The 23842-nt window shown below is 44.5% G+C and overlaps 1 protein-coding gene across 6 annotated transcripts in view; it reads right to left on the reverse strand.

Annotated features, from left to right (window-relative positions):
- The window catches only part of LRRC7 (leucine rich repeat containing 7), a 597872-nt gene extending 578199 nt beyond the window's left edge, over positions 1 to 19673 (reverse strand). For all 6 annotated transcript variants that reach the window (XR_014225588.1, XM_082265612.1, XM_082265611.1 and 3 more), the window contains exon 1: positions 19508 to 19673. The gene's annotated coding sequence lies outside the window, so the exon portion shown is untranslated. The remainder of the gene's footprint in view (positions 1 to 19507) is intronic.
- Positions 19674 to 23842: the final 4169 nt, after the last annotated feature.

The following is a 23842-nucleotide window of genomic DNA, read 5'->3' on the forward strand; positions in this document are numbered from 1 at the left end:
GCTTGAGGTGTAGGAGCAGAGATCAACGGTCCTACATAGTAGAACCGTATGATCACTATTCCTACACAGGGAAGAATGACAGACGGCTTGTTTACATCAGCCGCCTGCCTTTCTCCCTCTGCACCGACGATCGCCGAGTGACCGGCGGACATCGGGTCCACCGGTCACACGCGCGGGGGGGGGTCCGTGACCGCGCCTCTGGGGGCGCGCGCTCGCTCCCTAGACCCTCACAGGCTAGTGACGTAGTACTACGTCACTCTGCCTGTGAGGGGCTGACCGCCGCAGTAAATAGTCGTGCGGCGGTCGGCAAGCGGTTAAACGACCAACGTAAATAGTCGTTAGGCGGTCGGTAAGTGTTTAAGCTACTATTCTTTTTTCCCACTCTCTTCCACCAGCCCGAGTGTCATGGATGTGCGGGAGATGGGATGAGATCTGGTTCCTCTGTTGTGTTTTTGTTATTTTTTTGCTTTTGGTTTTTCCATTGTTAATCATCCTCTCTGGTAACAGCCATGACAATGTGCCTGTACACGGTGCGGAGGCAAGATACTGAAACACAACAATAAGAATTGTAATGACTAATTCTGTTCAGGTGATTATGAAGCAAGGTTGCCTTCGGTGACAATAAAGATCCTTTGTTTCTAGTGAGGAAAACGAGGGCAGCTCCGGGGAAACTAGGACACACATAATCCACAAATAAACAATTTAAACTTCCTTCTCACTTTCAGGTCATAGTTAAACCTTTTATTCTTTGTGCATTCCAGTGGTAATACCGGCATCTTCACACAGAGCTTCCATAAAGAAAGGCTTGTCTCTTTCTGGGCCATGAAGAGATGAAGAGCAACGCAGAAATAGAACTGCCACCTTCTATGCTATTTTTTTCTGTACACCAGCCCCCCCCAACTTGAATCCCGACCATCCCCATAACTAAAAAATTACACTACAAATTCTTTACAGTAGAATTTAATATCACTTTAACCACTTAAGCCCCGGAAGATTTTACCCCCTTCCTGACCAGGGCCTATTTTGCGATTCGGCACTGCATGACTTTAATGGACAATTGCGCGGTCATGCGACGCTGTACCTAAACGAATTTGCCGTCCTTTTTTTCCCACAAACAGAGCTTTCTTTTCGTGGTATTTGATCCCCTGTGCGATTTTTTGATCATGCGCTATAAACAAAAAAAGAGCGACAATTTTGCAAAAATAACAATATTTTTCACATTTTTTTTATATGAAATTCCCCCCAAAAAAATGTAAAAATCAAATTTTGTTAACATTTTAGGCCAATTTTTTTTTTACAAAAAGTTTGGTAAAAATTTTTTGCAAAAAGCGTATTTTGATTGGTTTGCGCAAAAGTTATTGCATTTACTAACAAAGGGAAAGATTTTTGTAATTTTTGTTGTTTTTTTTTTTAACGCATAATGGCGACGATCTGCGATTTTTTTTGTGGGACTGCGACATTGCGGCGGACAGATCGGACCCTTGACTGACATTTTTGACACTTTTGGGGGTACCAGTGACATTACTACAGTAATCAGTGCTATACATATGCACTGTTACTGTAAAAATTACACTGGCAGTGAAGGAGTTAACTGTATTGGAGAGGGAGGGGTTAAGTGTGTCCTAGGGGCGTGTTTCTAACTGTGATCGGCTGTTGCTTGATGTGTAAGAACAGTGATCAACGGTCCTACATAGTAGAACCGTGTGATCTCCATTCTTACACAGGGGAGACTGACAGGCGGCTTTGTTTACATTAGCCGCCTGCCTTTCTCCCGTTGTCACGGACGATCGCAAGTGCCCAGGGGACATCGGGTCCGCCGGGCACACGCGCGGGGGGGGGTCCGTGACCGAGTGGGAGCGGGAGCTCGCATCCGGCAGCGCACGCTCGCTCCCAAAACCCTTACAGGCTAGCGACCTAGCCCTACGTTGCTTTGCCTGTGAGGGGCTGACTGCTGACGAAAAAAGTCGTGCGGCAGTCGGCAAGTGGTTAACAAATTTTTTTTGGCCAAGCTGGCTTTTTTCCATTACAGAACTCTATAGCCACTGACCTCATTGACCTGACATGGCCACATATTCATATTTGGATCATACACTATATCAGCGATGGCGAACCTTGGCACCCCAGATGTTTTGGAACTACATTTCCCATGATGCTCATGCACTCTGCAGTTTAATCGAGCATCATGGAAAATGTAGTTCCAAATCATCTGGGGTGCCAAGGTTCACCATCACTGCACTATATTGTCAAAAGTATTAGGTCGCCTGCCTTTACACACACATGAACTTTAACCACTTTACGACCGCACGCCACAGTTGTACTGCAGCAGGCAGCCGCTCCTGCGCAAACCGCCATAGGTATACAACGGTTGCGTGCCTGCAGCTAGGGGGCGCGCTCCTGCCTCCACTCGCCAGCAGGGATGCCAATGCAGCGGGCAGGCGACTCCGATTTCCGCCTGACACCCGCAATCGCTCCCAGCTGAGAGAGAAGGACGGTCAGCTGTTGTTAAGACAGCTGACCGTTCTTCTCTCTGGAATGATCACAGAGCGCCTGTGATCCTTCTATATAGGAACACATGTCTCTGTGATCATTTCACAAGACCATCCCCTATACAGTTAGAAAACACCCCCTAGGCTCACTTCTAACCCTTTGATCACCCCTAAGTTAACCCCTTCCCTGCCAGTGTCATTATTACAGTGACTGCAGTAATGTCACTGGTTCCCCCAAAAGTGTCAAAAATGTCAGTCAAGGGTCCGATCTGTCCGCAGCAATGTCGCAGTCCCACTAAAAAATCGCAGATAGCCGCCATTACTAGTAAAAAAAATACATAAATAAAAATGACATAAATCTTTCCCCTAGTTTGTAGACGCGATAACTTTTGCGCAAACCAATCGAAATACGCTTATTGTGATTTTTTTTTTTTTTACCAAAAATATGTAGCAGAATACAAATTGGCCTAAAAGGATGAAAAAATTTGATTTTTAAATTTTTATTTTTGGGAATGTTATATAGCAGAATGTGAAAAATATTGTTTTTTTTTTTCAGAATTGACGCTCTTTTTTTGTTTATAGCGCAAAAAATAAAAATCGCAGAGGTGATAAAATACCACCAAAAGAAAGCTCTATTTGTGGAAAAAAATGGACATCAATTTTATTTTGGTACAGCGTCATAGGACTGCACAATTGTCTGGTAAAGTACCGAATCGCAAAAAAATGGCCTAGTCATTAAGGGGGCAAATCCTTCCGGTCCAGAAGTGGTTAGAAAGACCCTGCATGTCTCCTCTGGGCTCCACTGAATGTTTTGCAATGCACATCACATTGCAAAACATTCCTTTCCCGCTAAGCTAGCGGGGGACACCGAAGTGACGTCATACACATTGCTTTCTGCGTCACAGCAAGAAGGGGAGGAGATCGGACGTGTGTCTGCTCTTCTAGTCGTCGTCGCCCCCCCCCCCCCCCCCCCAGCCGCTGGCACCCGCCATGTCGGTTCTGGACTAGCAGATAGGCAAGCAGAATCCAGAAAACATGGCGGGGGGTACTCGGAGGCGGCGCCGGTACTGGAGGTGTGTGTGTGAGCAATCGAGCGGCAGTGCAGCCATCCGAATGCTATCACCTGACGGCAGGGGTCTGCAGCGACCGGATTGTGTGTGAAACCCCCCTGCTGTCAGGTCCCTCTCCTACGGACCTGGCAGCAAAATGGGTAAGGGAAAAAATCAGTCCAAACCTGCCTGGCCCTATATGAAAAAGTAATTGCCCCCTAAACCTAATAACTGGTTGTGCCACCCTTGGTGGCAATAACTGCAATCAAGCATTTGCAATAACTGGCAATGAGTCTTTCACACTGCTGTAGAGGAATTTTGGCCCACTCTTTGCAGAATTGTTTTTTTTTTTAGCCACATTGGAGGATTTTCCAGCATGAACGGCCTGTTTATGGTCATTCCACAGCATCTCAATCGGATTTAAGTCTGGACTTTGACTAGGCCACTGCAAAACCTTCATTTTGTTTTTTGAGCCATTCAGAGATGGATTTGCTGGTATGTTTCAGGACTTGTCCTTCTGCAAAACCCAAGTATGCAGAATTTATGGATCTGTCAATTATGGCAAGTTGTTCAGGTCCTGAAGCCAGATCATCACACTACCCCCCACCATGTCTGACTGTTAGATAATAAAATAAATTGGGTGGCACTGTGGACACTACTAGGATAAACTGGGCCTCATCCTAAATTACATGGAACAACGAGTGAAAAATAGATGGACTTTAGACCATTACAGCACTCTTTCTTTGGAGTGGGACACTCTATATCCAGGTTTTATGGTCCATCTTGGTGCTGGGCTTAGTATTTATTGAGGGAGTATTGTTTCTTATAAACTAATTTGTTGTTGTTTACATGACATTTTAATGAATTTATAATAAAGTACTATTTTTAAGAAATTATTGTTTTGTAAGGTTATGTTATGCCATTAAAGTCCATCTATTTTTCACTCGTTGTTCCATGTCTGACTGTTGGCTTCATGAAATGCTGTGTTAGTTTTACGCCAGATGTAACGGGACGCACACCTTCCATAAAGTTCAACTTTTGTCTCATTAATCCACAGAATATTTGCCTACAAGTCTTGGGATAATCAGGATGTTTTTTGGCAAATATGGGACGAGCCTTTGTGTTCTTTTTGGTCAGCAGTGGCTTTGGACTTGGAACTCTCCCATGGATGCCATTTTTGCCCAGTCTCTTTCTTATTGTTGAATCATGAACATTGACCTTACCCGAGGCAAGTGAGACCTGCAGCTCTTTATATGTTGTTCTCGGTTCTTTTATGACCTCCTGGATAAGTCGTTGTTGTGCTCTTGGATTAATTTTGTATGTAGGTTGGAATAGGTACATTTTTTAAGTGTAACTCCAACCAAAAAATACAATTTCTAAGAAATTATTGTTTTGTAAGGTTATGTTGTGCCACTAAAGTCGTTGTTCCATGTCTGACTGTTGGTTTCAATAAATGCTGTGTTAGTTTTACGCTAGACGTAACGGGAACGCACACCTTCCAAAAAGTTCTACTTTTGTCTCATCAGTCCACAGAATATTTGCCTAAAAGTCTTGGGGATAATCAATATGTTTTTTTTGGCAAATGTGGGACGAGCCATTGTGTTCCTTTTGGTCAGCAGTGGCTTTGGCCTTGGAACTCTCCCATGGATGCCATTTTTGCCCAGTCTCTTTCTTATTGTTGAATCATTAAACTTGGCCTTACCCGAGGCAAGTGAGGCCTGCAGCTCTTTAGATGTTGTTCTTGGTTCTTTTATGAATTCCTGGATGAGTCGTTGTTGTGCTCTTGGAGTAAAAATACTATTTTTAAGAAATTATTGTTTAGTAAGGTTATGTTGGGCCACTAAAGTCCATCTATTTTTCACTCGTTGTTCCATGTCTGACTGTTGGTTTCATGAAATGCTGTGTTAGTTTTACGCCAGATGTAACGGGACGCACACCTTCCAAAAAGTTCAACTTTTGTCTCAACAGTCCACAGAATATTTGCCTAAAATCTTGGGATAATCAATTTGTTTTTTTGGCAAATGTGGGACAAGCCTCTGTGTTATTTTTTGGTCAGCAGTGGCTTTGGCCTTGGAGCTCAACCATGGATACCATTTTTGCCCAGTCTCTTTCTTATTGTTGAATCATTAAACTTGGTCTTACCCGAGGCAAGTGAGGCCTGCAGCTCTTTAGATGTTGTTCTCGGTTCTTTTATGACCTCCTGGATGAGTCGTTGTTGGAGTAATTTGTATGTAGGTTGGAATAGGTACATCTTTTAAGTGTAACTCCAGTCAAAAAAATGTATTTTTAAGTTTTTTTCTGTGCCCTGTTCAGAAGATTTCACCTCGCTTTCGGTCCCTGTGAGAACTGGATTTCAATTTTGGGTTGTTGTGGAAACAAGCATTGGCGAAAAAAGCTTTTTGCCATGGTAACCCTTACTGGGATGAATTTCCCTTCCTAGGGGTAGATTTCCTCTCCCTCCATTGGTAAGTATGAGTCGTATGTAAGTCGGATGATTGTAACTCAGGGACTGCCTGTAGTGGGTAATGGCTCTCACTGTGGTTCGCTGGAGTCCAGAAGCCTTAGAAATGGATTTGTACCACTTTACAGACTGATACATGTCAACTACTTTGTTTCTTATCTGTTTTTGAATTTCTTTAAGTGCCGGTTCACACTGTTCCGACTTGTCAGGCGACTTGGTCGCCTGACAAGTCGCGGACCGTGCTGTGCAATTTGAACCGTTCTAATAGGAGCGACTCAAGTCGCTCCGACTTAGAAAAAGGTTCCTGCACTACTTTTGGACAAAGTCGGAGCGACTTGCATTGACTTCCATTATGTGAAGTCAGTGCAAGTCACGCCGAAGTCGCGGTGCACGGCGACTTCATTAAGTCACCCCGAAGTCGTGTCGCCATAGTGTGAACCGACACTAAATCGCGGCATATTGTGTTGCTTTTTTAGATCTTTTAGCCTGCTTCACTTTGTCAGACAGCTGCAATGTAAAGCGTAACTCCACTTTTGTTGAGAAAAAAAACATTCCCCTCTGGGTGATCTCTGTACATTGCAGGGATTTTCTTGCAGATTCCTACCTTTTATTATTCTAAAGAAATCCCTGTTTGTTCCTGTGCTGTGTGGGTCAAATGGGAGTGGTTTCATAATTATCTATCAGCTGTGGCAGCTGCAGGGCTCATGAGGAAATCTGCTGGGCCTGCATCCCTTTAGACGTGTTACTATTGGGAGTTTCTCACCAAAAATGACATTTGTGTTGCAGGGGATGCCAGAAATCTGACTTGTATCTTAGTGCAGACTTCTGGGGAAATTGGTGAGCCAATCACACATGCAGGAAATGATGTTTCTGGGGGTGTGGTCAGTATACATTCTGTGTACAGAACACCTCCAGGTAGCCATATTGTATTGCATTTTCTGAAAATTACAACAGCTGCAAATTGAAAAGGAAAGGTCATTTTAAATAACATTCAATTACAATATGATTTGTGTCGCAAGTGTATACACTATATTGTTTTTTTTCTTTATTTGCTGATTTTCTTCCCCACGAAAGTCATTTCTTGATTGAACAGGTCTGGCAGTAGTCAGGCCTGGGTGTGGCAAGGGAAATGTAACTTAGCTTTCCAAAAAATGTGGTTAATCAATAATGTGGTTGTGTGTGTGTGTGTGTGTGGGGGGGGGGGGGGACAATTACTTTTTCACATAGGGCCAGGCAGGTTTGGACAGCTTTTTTCCCCTAATAAAAAAAAAAAAAATAATAAAAAATCAGGAAGGGGAAAATACTTTTTCATATATTAATATGATTTTTCAGATATTTGGACCATAGAGTTATCGCACATATATGATGCTCCAAGCCAGACCATTATATTAGGATCTATCACACCTACAGTATAACCTCATCCGGGCATTTCCCATTTCTATTCACACTTGAAAAATATTAGGGCATGCCTACTATCATTTTCCGGACAATGAACCTGAAAATATCTTTGGTAACAGCAAACATACAGTTCTGAAAGCTGACCTCCGGCCTTCCCTTCAGTCTTGCATAGTTGGACAGGGTCCTCCCCAGTACTAGAATTGTCACTCCTGAATTCACTGCACACTGTAAGCTTCTCACATTGTGCATTAGAAGCTGCAGCAAGCCAGATGGAGCCCACTTCATTTCCTGGCCTGGAGGACATCCAGCATCATCTAGGTCTTTCCTCCTCATTACCTAGGTAGGTCTGTTTGCAAATTCAGCCTGTCTAGGCAAGTCCACTCCTCCAGACTGACATCAAGCTTTTAAGGCTTTTTTGATCTTTGCATGACTCCTCCCAGGAGCCACCACATAAATTGCATCAGGACTGGGGGCTCTTGGGAGAAGTCCTGAGGCAGGGCCCTGGGATGTTTGCAGGACACTCTGTACAGTACCCTGCTGGCACCTCCCAACAGCTATGTTCTGCTTACATTGCATAGAGAAGCACAGAGACTCAGTGATGACATCACCTGGTCTAAAAAAAACCTATGCAATGAGAACAGAAAAGTTTAATGTAAAAATGTCCTTTTTTTGTTGTTGCTGAAAGGGGTAGGTATTTAATAGGGATACCAAGAACATTTGATTTGGCCTTTAAGAGGGGAATCCAGCACACTTGCTTTAAAAGTTAGGAGGAGTACCAAGCACACTTCCTTTAGCATTTAAGAGGGGTACCCAGCACATTAGCCTTGGCCTTTGGGAGGGATACCCAGCACACTTTCCTTGACAATTAAGTGGGGTACCCAGCAAACTTCTTTTGGCCTATAAGAGGGGTACCCAGCACAATTCCTTTGGCCTATAAGAGCGGTACCCAGCACAATTCCTTTGGCCTATAAGAGGGGTACCCAGCACAATTCCTTTGGCCTATAAGAGGGGTACCCAGCACAATTCCTTTGGCCTATAAGTGGGGTATCCAGCACACTTCCTTTGGCCTATAAGAGGGGTACCCAGCACAATTCCTTTGGCCTATAAGTGGGGTATCCAGCACAATTCCTTTGGCCTATAGGAGGGGTACCCAGCACAATTCCTTTGGCCTATAGGAGGGGTACCCAGCACACTTCCTTTGGCCTATAAGAGGGGTACCCAGCACAATTCCTTTGGCCTATAAGTGGGGTATCCAGCACAATTCCTTTGGCCTATAGGAGGGGTACCCAGCACAATTCCTTTGGCCTATAAGAGGGTTACCCAGCACACTTCCTTTGGCATTTAGCAGGGGTACCCAGCACACTTCCTTTGGCATTTAAGAGGCAAACCCATCACACATCCCTTGACATTTAGGAGGGGTACCTAGCACACTTCCCTTTAGCATTTGGGAGGGGTACCAAGCACACTTCCTTTGGAATTTAAAAGGCGTACCCAGCACTCATCCCTTGGCATTTAAGTGAGGTATCCAGCACACTTGCTTTGACTTTTAAGAAGGGAACCCTCTTTCCCTGGATTTTTTTACTTTATTTTATATTAAACCTGGAAGTGCTGAAACTCACAACAGTGAGCAAAAACACTGTCAGGAATCATGGCAGGGAGCGATTGCTGATGATGTAGGAAAGCACTGGGGCAACTCAGGCTGGCAGGCTTCACCGATTGGACTGACCGTTTGAAAAATTCATTCTAAAAACGCACACAAGGTGTAAAAGGGCCCTTAGAGTGTGTGTGGTGTGTAGTGTGTCTAACAAACACGTTTATATCACAGGGTATCGGTACCATGTAAACTACAGCAACCCAACATCATTGGATGCTGTGGGTGTCTGAACTTACCACCTTTTCCTTCCACCTCAATGAATAAGCCTGACTGAGCTTGTTAATATAGGAGCTTTAATTAAACAATAAAACAATCAAAGGTACACATTGTTTAATCACTACAGTCTGTATCAAACAGGCATTCCAGCTGCGAATGATGGCATAGCTTCCCCAGATCGACTACGAATACCAATAGAGCCAATCCGAGCCAGAGAAAGCTAGGATTGATCACCCGGGTCTGTGTATACATTGATTGCCGAAATCTGTATTCCAAATATAGATACGAAGGCCCGATGGGAGCAAGGTAGCAGCATGTATCTGTAAGCTAAATGAAGCGGCGGAATAGCTCAGCAGAGGGCCAGCTACAGTACACGGAGCCAAGATCATGTTTTGGGAGGTTTGCTACACAGTTGCTTGCAGCAGAAAACAAGCTTTCGCCTTACATCAACAGTCATCAATAAATTGTCAGGCAGAGGAAGTCCCGGAATTCTCATACATACAGGCACAGGAAGGCTTATACATAATGGACTGGAAATCTTTGCTTGCTTTACATTCTTAATAAATTGGATCTGATAACAAAAGCACTAACTCAGCCGTCAAAAGCTTTGGGTATAAATGAGTCACGACATCAATTGCCCAATTCATTTACGATCATGCATATCAAGCTGCTGCATCACTACAGAGGCTTTGCAGCATACACCTTAAAGTCATCATCCAAAAATTGCACCTACATTTACGTTTTCACCTCCAGTGGTTTTCTCCTATACAACAACTCATAATGCCTTTACATAGTGTGGACATGATGCTACCTACATAGTTACATAGCAGTTGAAGTTGAGTAAAGACATCAGTCCATCCAGGTCAACCTGCTTAGGTGTGTGTTTGTCAGTGGCCTGATTATTTCCCATAACCCTGAATGTTTTGATCTGTGAGATGCACGTCCAAGAGTCTTTTTAAAAGTAGCAATACTCCCCGAAGCTATCACCAATTGTGGAAGAGAGTTCCACATTCTCACTGCACTTACAGTAAAGAACCCCCTACGTAGCTTTAGGTTAAACCGCCTCTCCTCTAATCTCATTGTGTGGCCACGTGTCCTCTTGCAATCCTTGAGACTAAATCGTTTTTTACCTACGCTGGGATCGCCATTGAGGTATTTGTAAATCACTATCATGTCCCCTCTCCGGCGTCTCCTCTCCAAGGAGAATAAATTAATTGCTTGTAATCGCTCCTCATAATTAAGGTCCTCCAATCCCCTAATAAGTTTAGTTACCCTTCTTTGGACTCTCTCCAGTTCCAGCACATCACTTCTGAGGATTGGTGACCAGAACTGGACAGAATACTCCAGATGTGGCCGGACCAGAGTTTTATAAAGTGGTAGGATTATAGTTTTATCTCTGGAATACATCCCCGTCCTTATGCATGTTAATATTCTGCCGGCTTTGGCAGCTGCAGCTTGACATTGCATGCTATTGCTTAGTCTATCTTCTACTAGAACTCCCAGATCCTTCTCCATCCTGGATTCCCTCAGAGGTTCACAAAGAGACATGTGCACAGCGGGAAAATTTGTTTTGTTTAATTTCGTTTAATTTCCGTTGATTCGTAATGATTCATAATTTCGTAAAACGTGGGTTTCTTTATACGGAATAATTCATACTTTCGTAAGGGTCATTTTTAGTTGAAACAGAATGATTCGTAATTCCGTAAGACAAATTTTTTCATGACTTCGAATTCAAACTTTCGTGAGATTGCTTTTTTCGTTGATTGGGAACACATTTCTTTATTTTCGTAATTCGTACTTTCGTGAGATTGCCTTTTTCATGATTCGTACTTTCATTGCGATCAGAGTGTGTGTTTTCAGCAAGAAAACCAAAAACATGTCTCTCTCAAAATGGCGGTGCCTAACCTGTCAGAATACGAAACTAAAATAACAAATTCACAATCATTCTGAATAGCCAAGATACAAAATTACAAAATGTAATGTATTTTGGTGCTTTGGATATATTCGTACTTTCGTAAACACAATTCGATTATTCAGAATAATTTGTAATTTCGAAATTTTATTTTAGTTTAGTTTTCTGACACGGTTAGCAGCCGCCAATCTCACGCCATTTTGTGAGAGAGTACAATGGTGTGGTGAGAGAGGAGCAAAGAGTGGTATTGTTTTGGTGGTTTTTGTGTGGTTTTGGGTGCTTTTGTTAAAAATACAATGGGAGTGGGAATGAACATGTGCAAATCATTCGCTATAGAGACATTTTCATTTTTTTTCTTTCATCTATTTGGAAGTTCGTATTTTCGTTCTTTTATATGTTCGGAATTCGAGTTTTCATTTTTTTGTTATTTTGCTTGTTTGGAATTTGGTAATTGTCGTGTTTTTGTTCTTTGCCTGTTCAGATTGATCCGAATATGTAAAATTTTGCATGAAAATCAATTAGTTATGGAACGAATCACACATGTATAATCCTAATGGTAGTATTCCAGATAAATAGATTCCATCCTTTGCCATAGGTGGTTTCTGCTACGTTCAAGAGGTTTTTGGGCTTTTATGGCTAGTTTTATCTTCTTGTTACCATTTATGCATTTCACTATTTTTATTAATTCTTATCACTGTTACTTTTTAGCAAGCCTTTTTTTAAACTAGAGAGATGCTTGAACAACAAGTGGATCAAAGTCCAAAGGAAAGGATTACCAAACTTAAACTCCTAAAATGGCAGCATGCAACTAAGGGCTGTGCTCTCAAGGATTGCCCTGGCTTCAAAGGCATCAAAATCCTGTAGATAAGGAAAACAAAATGGCCTGAATTTCTTTTTAAAGGTGTAGCAGTCAGTTAACACACATTTACCGTGCAGCCCAGCCTTTCTCACCCTTTTTACATGGAGGAACCCTTAAAATAACTTTTGGCTTAAAGGAACCCCTGCTAATAATTTTTATATTTACAGCTCACAGTACATTAGTGTGATAGTCAGTGTAAAAAATGCTCCTTAAACTTGTGGTCAGTGGGAAAAATCACCACTTTACAGATAGCTAAAATGATCATTGGTGTCAGTGGTTACTCATCTGAAAGGCAAAAAGCACTTATTGCCTGAGGAACCTCTAGTGACCTCAGGAGGAACCCTGATTGAGAACCCCTGGTGTAGCCAAAGTCATATTCAGCACTGGCTGGTGGACAGCTTCTATCCCAAGCGTGCCATCTCAGACTTTCTAGAGGCAGAAGAAACTTTACATCAGCAACACACAGCCTGAAAAGGTAAAGCAGCTCTTTGACTAGGTAGCCAATGGCTGGCGAACAGGTCCTATCCCAAGAGTGCTATCTCAGACTTTTTTTTAGAACATGCCTTCTCAACTTCATTTCTACAAGGAACCCTTTTAACCTCCCTGGCGGTATGATTCTGTCAGGAATTACATACCAAAAGCGGTACAATTCTTTTCATGGAAATTTGGCGTTATGTATTATAGGCCTACAATTCTTAGTAATTACTGACTTAAACCTGACCAAAAGAAGAGTCTAGTAGACATCCCAGATGTGATAAATTTGAAACACAAACGCATGAATTATAATCAAATCAATAATATAATTTTATTATTTAATATATAATATATATAATAAAATTATATTATTGATTAGATTATAATTCATGCATTATATATTATATATATATATATATGTGTGTGTGTGTGTATATATATATATATATATATATATATACAATATATATACACACACACATATATATATATATATATATATAACGCATGAATTATAATTGAATCAATAATATAATTTTATATATATATATACATATATATATATATATATATATATATAAAATATAAAATGTGTTATGTGTTTGTGTTTTGTGCAACGTTTTTTTTTTTTTTTTTTATTTCCCTCCCTAGTTCCGCTCCCATGCAGCATTGCTGCTGCAGGGAACGGAACTAGGAAGTCATCACACCGACGGAGGACGGAGGAGCGGCGGGACTCTCGGCTGGCGGTCACAGCAATGAGAGATCATCGCTGGATCGCCAGGAGAAGGTAAGAGACACCGCTGCGCTCTCTGCACATCCACCCCGAGCGTGACTCGGGGTTACCGCTCCTGATAGAAAAAATCAACCCCGAGTCACGCTCGGGATCACCGCCAGGGAAGTTAATAATTTTCAGGTCTTGGGAAAACTCAGCTAAAATGATATGGGGTCAGTAGGAAGAACGTTCCTTACATTGGTGGACAGTAGTAAAAATAATCCTACAATGGTGATCAGAATGCCACCAGTACAAACATCTAAACAGATCATTATTGGGATGCTGGTGGCTCAACTTGGCAAAGGACTCAGAATTATGCAGGTACCAACAGGTGACACATGTCAGTGAGCCACTGTGCATGGAACCCCTAGCAACGTCTGGAGGAAGCCTGGTTGAGCATGGCTGCTCTAAAGGCAGAAGAGGCTTTATATCACCAGCCAAGCCTGAAACTTCATCATTAATAATTTTAAGCAAACCTTTTATTTTCTTTTTAAACTGGAGAGATTCTTGAACACCAAGTGGATCCGAGTCAAAAGGGAGGATTATCCAACTTAAACTCCTAATATGGTGGCATCCAGACTGAGGAGCATGTTCTCAAGGTTTCCCCCCCAACTCTGAAGGCATCAGAACCCACAGGTAAGGAAAATGAACTGCCCACTGTACATGGTCTGAAATCTTTTTTAACAGTATTGCGGCCCTTTATCTTAAAATGATCATGTAGACCAGGCATGTCCAACCTGCGGCCCGAGGGCCGCATGCGGCCCGTAACCGCAGGCAATGCGGCCCACTGCCCCCTGACAATTATTCTTTTTTTGCTGGGGAGGAAGGAAGTTGGGTCGGGGGCACAGCCACGGTGGTAAAGAATACAAACTGGCAATAGAACATGACCTGAAAATCTTTTTGAGTTCTGGTTCACATAAGATGCAGTAGGGTGTGTTTTTAACCTGCATCAAAAATGCATGCATGTATTTCAATGGCCCTAGTTCACACCAGTGCAGTGCGTTCCAGTGCAGTCAACAAAAGTAGAACATGTTACATTTTTGTTTAAATCAAACACATCTGGAACACGGCAAAACACATAAAAAATACACTGGAACATACATGTCCTGAGTTGAGATGAAGGAAAAAAGAGGTGAATCAAAAACATGCATTTAGAAACGTATACAGAACACAGAAATGGTGTGAACTGGGCCTAAAGGTGTAAACGGCACCTTAACACACAATGACCATGTAGCCCATGCATGAAATATTCAGCACCAGTTGGCGAACAGCTCCTTTCCCAAGCATGCCAGCTTGGACTTTCCACAGCAGCCTAGGGTTCCTCCAGAGGTTGCTTGGGGTTCCTCGAGCAATGAGCAATCTCTTCCTCTCAGATAAGTAACCACTGACACCAATGATCTTTTTGGCTATCTGTAAGGTGGGAGAGAATTCTTCCTACTGATCACATAAAAAAAGCGTTCTTTCTACTGACCATCTGACTATGTAAATATAGTATTTATTAGCAGGGGTTTCCTGAGGCTAGAAAGTTATTTCAAGGGTTCCTCCATGTTAAAAGGGTTAGGAAAGGCTGTTCTATAGGCAGAGGAGACTTTACATCACCAGCCAACTAGAGAGATTACTGATAACTAGAGGGATTCTTGAGCACAAAATGGAGAAGTCCAAAGTGGAGAATTACCCAACTTCAACTCCTAAAATGGAGGCATGCAGACTGAGAAGTGCACATTCCATGATTTATCCAGTTCTCAAGGCATTAGACCCCACAGGAATGGAAAATTAACTGCCCACAGTACGTGGCCTGAAATTCTTTTTCAAGATATAGCAGCCCATTAACACAAAATGACCATGTAGCCCAGGGTTTCCCAATCAGGGTTCCATAATGACTATGAAACCCAGGATTTCTCAGCCAGGATTTTGTGGTTATCTACGGTTCCACCGTTCTACCTCTCAGATAGGTTCCCACCAGAACCACTGATCTTTTACGCTATCTGTAAGGGGGTAATTCTTCCCAATGGTAAGTGTAAGGAGAATTCTTCCTACTGACCATCATATTAATGTATCATGAGTTGTAGATATAGTAATTTTTAGCAGGGGTTCCCTGAGACCAGATAGTGATTTTAAGGGTTTCTCCGCGTTGAAAAGGTTGAGAAAAGCTGATGTAGCCAATGCATCATATTCATGACCAGTTGGTGGACAGCTCCTATCCCAAACATGCCATCCCTGACTTTCTTGAGGCAGAAGAGACTTTACATCACAAGCCAATTAGAGCAGGGTTTCTCAACCAGGGTTCCATGGAACCCTGAGGTTCCTCCAGAGGTTGCTAGGGGTTCCTTGAGCAGTGAGCAATTTCCGCCTCTCAGATAGGTTCCCACTGACACCATTGATCTTTTTAGCTATCTGTAAGGGGGTAAATCTACCCAATGACCTCAAGTGTAAGGGGCATTCTTCCCAGTGACCATCACACTAATGTATCATGAGTTGTAGATATAGTAATTTTAGCAGGGGTTCCCCGAGACCAGAAAGTTATTTCAAGGGTTCCTCTGTGTTGAAAAGGTTGAGAAATCCTGAACTAGAGAGATTCTTGAGCGCCAAGAGGATAAAAGTCCAAAGGGAAGGAATACCAAGCTTCAACTCCTAAGATGGCGGCAAGCGGACTGAGAAGGGCACCTTCTCAGATTCCTCACGTTCCTAAGGCATTAGACCCCCTAGGTACGGAAAATGAACTGCCCACAGTACATAGCCTGAAATTAATTTTTTAAAGTGTTGGATCCCTTTAACAAAGAATGACCATGTACTACACGGTCATTCTGTGTTAAATGCATTATGTTCAGCACCAGCTGGCGGACAGCTCCTATCCCAAGCATGCCATCTCTAGACTTTCTAGAGGCAGAAGACCATGTAGTACATGATCATTCTGTGTTAAATTCATCATGTTCAGCACCGGCTGGCAGACAACTCCTATCCCAAGCATGCCAGACTTTCTAAAGGCAAAGGAGACTTTACATCACCAGCCAACTAGAGAGATTCTTGAGCACCAAGTGGATCAAAGTCCAAAGGGAAGAATTTCCTATCTTCAACTCCCTAAGATGGCGCCACACAGACTGATGAGTGCACCCTCTTGGATTCCCCCAGCTCCCAAGGCATTAGACCCTGCAGGTATGGAAAATGAACTGCCTACAGTGTAGCATCTTTTTAACACGGAATGACCATGTAGTCCAGGGTTTCTCAAACAAGGTTCCTCCAGAGGTTGCTAGGGGTTCCTTGAGCAATGTGAAATGTTTGCCTCTCAGATACGTTTCCACTGACACCATTGATCTTTTAAACTATCTGTAAGGAGGTAATTCTTCCCAATGACAAGTGTAAGTAGCAATCTTCCCACTGACCATCACAATAATGTATCATGAGTTGTAGATATAGTCATTTTTTGCAGGGGTTCCCTAAGAAGCAGTAGAGTCTTTACATCACCAGACAACTAGAGAGCTTACTGATAACTACAGAGATTCTTGTGCACCAAGTGAATCAAAGTCCAAAGGGAATAATTACCCAACTTCAACTCCTAAAATGGCGGTGTGCAAACTGAGAAGAGCGCCCTCTTGGATTCCCCCAGCTCCCAAGGCATTAGACCCCGCGGGTACAGAAAATGAACTGCCTACATTCTAGCATCCCTTTGACACAGAATGACCATGTAGCCCAGGGTTTCTCAAACAAGGTTCCCCCTAGAGGTTGCTAGGGGTTCCTTGAGCAATGTGAAATGTTTTCCTCTCAAATACGTTTCCACTGACACCATTGATCTTTTAAACTAGCTGTAAGGGGGGTAATTCTTCCCAATGACAAGTGTAAGGAGCAATCTTCCCACTGACCATCACAATAATGAGATGTAGATATAGTCATTTTTTGCAGGGGTTCCCTAAGAAGCAGTAGAGACTTTACATCACCAGCCAACTAGAGAGATTCTTGTGCACCAAGTGAATCAAAGTCCAAAGGGAAGAATTACCCAACTTCAACTCCTAAGATGGCGGTGTGCAAACTGAGAAGCGCACCCTCTTGGATTCCCCCAACTCCTAAGGCATTAGACCCCGCAGGTACGGAAAATGAACTGCCTACAGTGTAGCATCCCTTTAACACAGAATGACCATGTAGCCCAGAGTTTCTCCAACAAGATTCCTCCAGAGGTTGCTAGGGGTTCCTTGAGCAATGTGAAATTTTTGCCCAATTACCCAACTTCAACTCCTAAGATGGCGGTGTGCAAACTGAGAAGCGCAACCTCTTGGATTCCCACAGGTACGGAAAATGAACTGCCCAGAGTACGTGGTCTGAAATTCTTTGATTCTTTTTTTTTTATAAAGCGTAGCATCCCTTTAACACAGAATGACCATCTAGCCCAATGCATCATATTTAGCACCGGCTGGCGGACAGCTCCCTATCCCAAGCATGCCATCTCTAGACTTTCTAGAGGCAGAAGAGACTTTACGTCACCAGCCAACTAGAGAGATTCTTGAGCACCAAGTGGATCAAAGTCCAAAGTGAAGAATTACCCAACTTCAGCTTATAAGATGGCGGCACGCAGACCCTCTCGGATTCCCCCAGCTCCCAAGGCAATAGACCCCGCAGGTACAGAAAATGAACTGCCTACAGTGTAGCATCCCTTTAACACAGAATGACCATGTATCCCAGGGTTTCTCAAACAAGGTTCCTCCAGAGGTTGCTAGGGGTTCCTTGAGCAATGTGAAGTTTTTACCTCTCAGATACGTTTCCACTGACACCATTGATCTTTTAAACTATCTGTAAGGGGGTAATTCTTCCCAATGACAAGTGTAAGGAGCAATCTTCCCACTGACCATCACAATAATGTATCATGAGTTGTAGACATAGTCATTTTTTGCAGGGGTTCCCTAAGAAGCAGTAGAGACTTTACATCACCAGCCAACTAGCGAAATTCTTGTGCACCAAGTGAATCAAAGTCCAAAGGGAAGAATTACCCAACTTCAACTCCTAAAATGGCGGTGTGCAAACTGAGAAGCGCAACCTCTTGGATTCCCACAGCTCCCAAGGTATTAGACCCCGCAGGTACGGAAAATGAACTGCCCAGAGTACGTGGTCTGAAATTCTTTGATTCTTTTTTTTTTATAAAGCGTAGCATCCCTTTAACACAGAATGACCATCTAGCCAATGCATCATATTCAGCACCGGCTGGCGGACAGCTCCCTATCCCAAGCATGCCATCTTCTAGACTTTCTAGAGGCAGAAGAGACTTTACATCACCAGGCAACTAGCAAGATTCTTGTGCACCAAGTGAATCAAAGTCCAAAGGGAAGAATTACCCAACTTCAACTCCTAAGATGGCGGTGTGCAAACTGAGAAGCGCAACCTCTTGGATTCCCACAGGTACGGAAAATGAACTGCCCAGAGTACGTGGTCTGAAATTCTTTGATTCTTTTTTTTTTTTTATAAAGCGTAGCATCCCTTTAACACAGAATGACCATCTAGCCAATGCATCATATTCAGCACCGGCTGGCGGACAGCTCCCTATCCCAAGCATGCCATCTCTAGACTTTCTAGAGGCAGAAGAGACTTTACATCACCAGCCAAACCTGCAGCCTGTGAACTGCCCAGATACAGTGCTGATGGGAGACACATTGGATTATCAAACAGAATCAGACACAAAGACTTGATATGCCATGATACCGGCAGTCTAGAGGAGAATCCAGCAAGGAAAAAAAAAAAAAGAAAAGACAGTAGCGGCACACAGGGCATACGGTGGCACCTCTCCAGCACTTTTGGAAAATAAAATAGCAATAGCAAAGGAAATACAGTTACATGATCACCCTAGAAACATATAAAATGAAGGATATAGAGGGATGATGTTGTATATAACCCACTTGCTACAATCATAGAACTAGCAAATGACAGTTGTGGAGGTGAACATCTTCAGAAATCTCATAAAAGAATGCAAAATTCTCCTTGTAGCATGCAATCACACATCATCGCACAGAATGGCAGTCCATAGGTGAAGCAAGATGTTGCAACAATGCATAAGATCCAGTTACTGTGCAGAAATCTTCTCCAATCATGCAATGACAGTCCTGGGCATGGGGTGCCAGGCTACACACACATCTCATCCTTCTATAGATTAACCCCTTGTGTCCAGGAGAAGGGCTGCAGCACTGCAATAATGGGTGCCTGACCCCCCCTGGACACCCCCCCCCCCACCATGCCCATTGATACTCACATTGGAGAGATGATAGGTTGCCCATTAGTGCCCAGCACAGGTCTGCTATTCCTTAGTGGTGTGCAGGGAGGGAAGGATCAGGGAGATGGCAGCAGTACAAGGTCCAGAGAGGGGGCAGAGGGGGAGTCTACAGGGTGTCCTTCAGGCTGGCCCCCATAAGGCAGAGACGTGGCTGCAGAGACATGAGGATTGCTGGGGGGACCTGTCTGCTGAGAGTGGGGGGGTCATCTTCTGCCACCTCCATCCAGGTGCCTGGGCACGGCTCTGCAGCATGGAAGGAGGAGGGTAGAGGGGTGGGGGGGAGGGGAAGGGGGGTCTCTGCCAGTCTCAGCCCGGGCAGCGGTGGTGGCAGCAGCGGCAGAGGCAGCGGTAAGCTCCCGCCGGGCTCTCTGAGCGATCGGAGCCTGTGCAGCCCCTCCCGCCGCCCCCACACACTGTGACGTCACGGCTCCCACCTCTTCCCCCCCCCCCTGCACACACCTAGGGGGCTTCTATAAGGGAGGGGGGGTCCATCAGCTGTGCCGCATCCCCGGCACTCTGCACTCTCCACCTCCGCTGACCGGCGGCATCCCGGAGAGCCTGACACCGGGGAGGGTGCAGGGGGACCGAATATGGGGGGGGGGGGGGGGCACAGGGAACCGGCTTAATATGTGTGTGTGTGTGTGTGGGGGGGGGGGGCAGATCAAAGGGATACCTACTGAATGTAGGGGGGGGGGGGACCAGATCAAAGGGGCACCTACTGAATATAGGGGGGGGGGGGTAGATCAAAGGGATACCTACTGAATGTAGGGGGGGGGGTAGATCAAAGGGATACCTACTGAATGTAGGGGGGGGTGGACCAGATCATAGGGGCACCTACTGAATGTAGGGGGGGGCAGATCAAAGGGATACCTACTGAATGTAGGGGGGGGGACCAGATCAAAGGGGCACCTACTGAATATAGGGGGGGGGGTAGATCAAAGGGATACCTACTGAATGTAGGGGGGAGGGGAACCAGATCAAAGGGATACCTACTGAATTTAGGGGGGGGGGGCAGATCAAAGGGATACCTACTGAATGTAGGGGGGGGGGGGGGACCAGATCAAAGGGGCACCTACTGAATGTAGGGGGGGGGTAGATCAAAGGGATACCTACTGAATATAGGGGGGAGGGGAACCAGATCAAAGGGATACCTACTGAATTTAGGGGGGGGGGCAGATCAAAGGGATACCTACTGAAAGTGTGGTGCGGGGCCAGATCAAAGGGGCACCTACTGAATGTAGGGGGGGGGGCTAGATCAAAGGGATACCTACTGAATGTAGGGGGGGCAGATCAAAGGGGCACCTACTGAATGTAGGTAGGGGGCAGATCAAAGGAGCACCTACTGAATGTAGGGGGGGGGGGGGCAGATCAAAGGGATACCTACTGGATGTAGTGGGGGAACCAGATCAAAGGGATACCTACTGAATGTAGGGGGGGGGGGACAAATTAAAGGGGCACCTACTGAATGTAGGGGGGGGGGCCAGATTAAAAGGATACCTACTGAATGTAGGGGGGGGACCTGAACAAAAGGGTACCTACTGAATGTAGGGGGGGGGAACCTGATCAAAGGGGCACCTACCGAATGTAGGGGGGGAACCAGATCAAGGGAGCACCTACTGAAAGAAGGGGGGAACCAGATCAAAGGGGCACCTACTAAATGTAGGGGGGGACCAGATCAAAGGGGCACCTACTGAATGTAGGGGGGGACCAGATCAAAGGGGCACCTACTGAATGTAGGGGGGGGGGGCAGATCAAAGGGGCACCTACTGAATGTAGGTAGGGGGCAGATCAAAGGAGCACCTACTGAATGTAGGTAGGGGGCAGATCAAAGGAGCACCTACTGAATGTAGGGGGGGGGGGCAGATCAAAGGGATACCTACTGGATGTAGTGGGGGAACCAGATCAAAGGGATACCTACTGAATGTAGGGGAGGGGGGGGGACAAATCAAAGGGGCACCTACTGAATGTGGGGGGGGACCAGATTAAAAGGATACCTACTGAATGTAGGGGGGGGACCAGAACAAAGGGGTACCTACTGAATGTAGGGGGAGACTAGATCAAAGGGATACCTACTGAATGTAGGGGAGGGGGGGGACAAATCAAAGGGGCACCTACTGAATGTAGGGGGGGGACCAGATTAAAAGGATACCTACTGAATGTAGGGGGGGGGGACCAGAACAAAGGGGTACCTACTGAATGTAGGGGGAGACTAGATCAAAGGGATACCTACTGAATGTAGGGGGGGGCCTGATCAAAGGGGCACCTACTGAATGTAGGGGGGAGGGCCAGATCAATAGGGCCCCTACCGAATGTAGGGGGGGAGCCAGATCAAAGGAGCACCTACTGAATGAAGGGGGGAACCAGATCAAAGGGGCACCTACTGAATGTAGGGGGGGGGGAACCAGATCAAAGGGGCACCTACTGAATGTAGGGGGGGGACCAGATCAAAGGGGCACCTACTGATTGTAGGGGGGGGGCCAGATCAAAGGGGCACCTACTGAATGTAGGGGGGAACCAGATCAAAGGGGCACCTACTGAATGTAGGGGGGGGCAGATCAAAGGGGCACCTACTGAATGTAGGGGGGGGCAGATCAAAGGGGCACCTACTGAATGTAGGGGGGGACCAGATCAAAGGGATACCTACTGAATGTAGGGGGGGGCAGATCAAAGGGACACCTACTGAATGTAGGGGGGGGGGACCAGATCAAAGGGATACCTACTGAATGTAGGGGGGGACCAGATGAAAGGGGTACCTACTGAATGTAGGGGGGGGGCACCAGTTCAAAGGGGTACCTACTGAATGTAGGGGGGGCAGACTCCCTCTATCCATGTGTCTTCTCTCTTTTCTTATAAAGTACAGTATATACATTGTATCTCCCTCTCCCATATACTGTATATATTGTACAATCAGATAATAATGTTTATCAGATTTAGTTTATAACACTTTCCGTGTCACTAACCCAAAACAAGCATGAAAATCAGGACTGCTGACTTCACTTGCAGCATGCTTATTCTGGATAAATAGTACTGGTGGCCAGGACATGAAACTTGCACTATATATATATATATATATATATATATATATATATACTGTCTCTCTCTCTCTTCCATAAATATACTGTCTCCTCTGTCTCTCTCCAGTATGTATACTGTCTCCCTCTCTCTTCCATATATATATACTGTCTCTTTCTTCCATATATATTCTGTCCTTCTCTCTCTCTCTTCCATATATACAGTATACTCTCTCTCTATCTTCCATATATATTATGTCTCTCTCTCTCTTCCATATATATATATATATATATATATATATATATATATATATATATATATATCTACTGGTGCATCCCATCAAATTAGAATATTAGCAAAAACTTAATTTATTTTAGTAATTCAATTAAAAAAAAAAAATAGTATCTCAGAAAATTAGAATATTACATAAGACCAATTAAAAAGGATTGTTGTCTTACAGAAAAGTCTGTCCATGTACAGTATAGAATGCACTCAATACTTGGTCGGGGCTCCTTTTGCATGAATTACTGCATCAATGCGGCATGCCATGGAGGCGATCAGCCTGTGGCACTGCTGAGGTGTTATGGAAGCCCAGATTGCTTTGATAGCGGCCTTCAGCTTATCTGCATTGTTGTATCTGGTGTCTCTCATTTTCCTCTTGACAATACCCCACAGATTCTCTATGGGGTTTAGGTCAGGCGAGTTTGCTGGCCAATCAAGCACAGTGATCCCATGATCATGTGACCAGGTATTGGTATATTTGGCAGTGTGGGCGGTGCCATGTCCCACTGGAAAATGAAATCAGCCTCTCCATAAAGCTGGTCAGCAGAGGGAAGCATGAAGTGCTCTAGAATGTCCTGCTAGAGGGCTGCGCTGACTTTAGACTTGATAAAACACAGTGGTCCAACACCAGCAGATGACATGGCTCCCCAAATCATCACTGACTGTTGAAAATTTTGCATTTTATTTGGAAGTCAAGGTTCCAGAGTCTGGAGGAAGAGTGGAGAGACACAGAATCCAAGTTGCATGAGGTCCAGTGTGAAGTTTCCACAGTCAGTGACATGGGCGTTCACAGGTAGGGGCAAGGCCCCCCCCCCTCCTGAAATCTCAACTTCCCCTTTAAAGTGGTTGTTAAGCCACTTTATACCTTCCTATCTGGTCTGTTTAATAATCATGTGTGCCTCTGTGTCTGTGTTTGCGTTTTAAAAAAATAAGGCGTTGTTTACCAGTTTTCAGAGCGCCGCTCACGTGACCCGTCGGCTCTCATCTCTCCCCGTCTGACAGCTACTTGCAGTGGGTGGG

Source organism: Pelophylax lessonae (assembly GCF_965119305.1).
Source record: "Pelophylax lessonae genome assembly, chromosome: 8".
In the NCBI taxonomy this organism is placed as follows: domain Eukaryota; kingdom Metazoa; phylum Chordata; class Amphibia; order Anura; family Ranidae; genus Pelophylax; species Pelophylax lessonae.